Source organism: Nicotiana tomentosiformis, chromosome 6 (assembly GCF_000390325.3).
Source record: "Nicotiana tomentosiformis chromosome 6, ASM39032v3, whole genome shotgun sequence".
Lineage (NCBI taxonomy): Eukaryota > Viridiplantae > Streptophyta > Magnoliopsida > Solanales > Solanaceae > Nicotiana > Nicotiana tomentosiformis.
Genome location: NC_090817.1, coordinates 60,999,131 through 61,002,497, shown reverse-complemented (window position 1 = coordinate 61,002,497; position 3,367 = coordinate 60,999,131).

Here is a 3,367-nt window from a genome sequence, read left to right as displayed (position 1 = left end):
GAATCTAAGTTAGAATTTTGGGATATTTGGACTATTTTATTGGACAGTGAAATTTGAGGATTTGAGGGGCGATTTTGTGGTTGGAATTGGATGATTTTGGTATGGTTGGACACGTAATTGAATGGGTGTTTGGAATTTGTGAATTTTGTCAGGTTCTGAGTTGCGGGCTCGGGGTTGACTTTTTGATTTTGGTTAAAGATCTTAGCTTTATCAGTTAGAATCAATTCCTATAGCTTTTATTGAGAGTATTACGTTATTTTTGTTAGATTCGAGCCTTCCGGAGGTTGATACATTCGGGATAGGTTTGTTAAGGGAGTAATTTGGCTTTCTTGAAGTAAGTATCTTATCTAAACTTTGTTGAGGCACTAGTTGCCTGAATTATTTATCATAGCTACGTGTTATGGCTGCGCACATGTGTGGGGTTTGAGACCATGTGCTAACACAAAGGGTATTTATCCATGCTCGGGTTGTGCTTAGGCTATGATATGCCTAGAATTGACTGTTAAGTCTTAAACTATGATGTTTCTCATATTTGTAACATTGCCGTTCACTATTTGAGCTATGTTTGAGACTTCATAGAGGTTTAATCCCTAAATGAACTTGATAAATGCTATTTTGTGATGAAATTGGCGAATTGAGGTATGATAGTAAACTTTGCACATGCTTACACTTTAACATGTCATTTATACCCGTCCAAGAGCATGAGATTTGTTATTCATTTATCACATACATGTATTCTTCTTTATTTGCTCCTGTGTGATATGATTAGGCTGGGGACCTATGACCACGCCAGACGGATTCTGTTGTTATGCCTATGACCACATCAGGCAGATTGTGTTGTTATGCCTGTGACCATACCGTACAGATTGTGTTGTTATGCCTGTACATGCGGATTATACTATTATGCATGTGATCACACCGGGCGGATTATGATATTGATCATGTGACCACGCCGGGCTGGTAGGACGTTGAATTGGTCGTGCTTGCGTGTAGATATGGATCCATCTCTCTAGGGTCACCCTATCATATTTCTCTCTTGATGGTGTACACGCGGATATTGAGGAAAATTGATCAGTGATTTCATATGGAATTGGAAAGGTTGAGGAAATCTAGTCAGTGGTTGTTTGGATTTTGCATTTCATCTTTACTTGCAATTTTCGTGATTTATTATGTGATTTAACTACATATCATCTCTATATGCTGAACATTGACTGAGCAGAGTATTTGAGAAACTGTACACATACACACACAGATGCTTCTTACTGTGCTTTATGACTTGATTTCATGATTGTTCTGTACTCGTTAAAAGGATGAAATTGTACAGGTTATAGCTAGCATCATTAATAATTCATGCTTCTTTTACCTCGTCGAGGTTGGTTAGGATACTTATTGAGTACATTGTGTTAGTTGTACTCATACTACACTCTACACTTTGTATGCAGATCCACGTACATTTGGACGCGGTGATTGCTAGATTGGTTCTAGTACCTGCTCGAAGACTTTCAGGTAGCTGCTATGACCCCCACAGACCATGACCCTCCTTCCTTTTATTTTCTTCAGTATTGTTCTACTATTTAGAAAATGATACTAGAGTTTGTTTTGTGTTGAGATATTATAGTGCTCATGTACTTGTTGACACCGGGTGCTGGGTTGGTTGTAATAGAGTTTCAGTTACTTTTATTAGATATTTATGAGATTTTCCGTTGTTAAGTTTATTAAACCTATTTTATTCAAATGTTTAGCTGTTATGTGATTGTCGGCTTGCCTAGTAAGTGTGTTAGGCTCTATCACGATGGGTTGGGATTTTTGGTCGTGACACATATGTTCGTCCTCGAATGTGCCAAGGGTCGTTCCTTAGCTTCCAAATCACTACATAACTCCCCGTGCACTTACTCGTGTGTCACGACCCAAAATCCACAAGTCGTGATGGAACCTAACCCAACCTGCTAGGTAAGCCAACAATCACATAATAACAATGAACTCGAATAAACATGGTCTAATAACTCAACAACGGAAGAATATCATAAAGTATCTGAGAATAAAACCATAATACTGCTATAATCATCCCCAAAATCTGGTGTCAACGAGTGCATGAGTACTACTGAATAGAAAGATACAAGAAAAATCCTCTAACACAACTATATGAACAATAGAAAAATAAAGATAGAGATAACTGAAAGAGAATTTAAAGGACTGCGGACGACATAGCAGCTACCTCGTAATCTCCCAAAAGCTGGCAACAACTAAAGTCTAAAAATTACCTCAACTGGATGTACCTGGATCTTCACATCAAGTATAGAGTGTAGTATGAGTACAACCCATCCCATATACTCAATCAGTAATAACACTAACCCGGGATGAAAGCAGTGACGAGCTCAGAACAATAGTCAAATGCCAATATCAATAACCAGTAACAGTTCATAATATAAAGGACAATTAGTAGAAACAAGTAGCTTAATGATATTTTAGAAATTTAGACACGCTTTCAAGTATAACAGTTAAAGCCCAACACAAATAAAGTATTTCATTTAATAGTTAGCATGTTGAAGGTACACCTCTATGCCTATATGTCAAGTATACATGTCAATCAACAATGTCACAATGGATCCATCAATACTCACACTTAGCACTGTACATGTATCTGACATAACTGCTCATCATCAAAGCACGTATATAAAACACTATGCCTGTGCCCACTGCTGGCATGTCAGACTCCGGAGGGACGGATCCTACCCAAGCGCTAATCATAATCATTTACCCTAATAGTGAGGCCTGGTGCACGCGTCGCCCAAAAACAATAACACTTAGCCCAATATGGGCCTGGCATACGCGTCACCTTAAAATCAATATCAAACCGGCTCTATGTCCCAAACTTAGTGATTTACCATTCATGTCTCAGATAAACACATCTCAAAATGCTCAGTTTTAACAATGTTACACATAAGAGGGATCAACAACATGCGAGGAATCAAATAAGAAGTATTGAGACAGAGATATCATACACGGATATAGCATCATGATTGAGGATATGTGTAAAAATAAGGTATATATCTCTGAGACAGCAAGAATATCCCTATCAAGTCTCAAACAAATAGCACGATAATAGCCTAAAGGCCTCCCCAAACCAAGAACACACCGGTGCACGTACACATGACCGTCACCTAGAGCGTCCGTCACCCCAATATCTTTCATATAACGTAGTTATCAGGGTTAAATACCCTCAAATTCAAGTTTAGATATATAACTTACCTCAAAGAGCGCAACTCAATACTCCAACAAGGTATGTTATTCGCATTTGTTATAAGTTAAATACATGGATTATATATGGATTTAAACATGAAATTTTGTAGAAATTTTGGGATTTTGG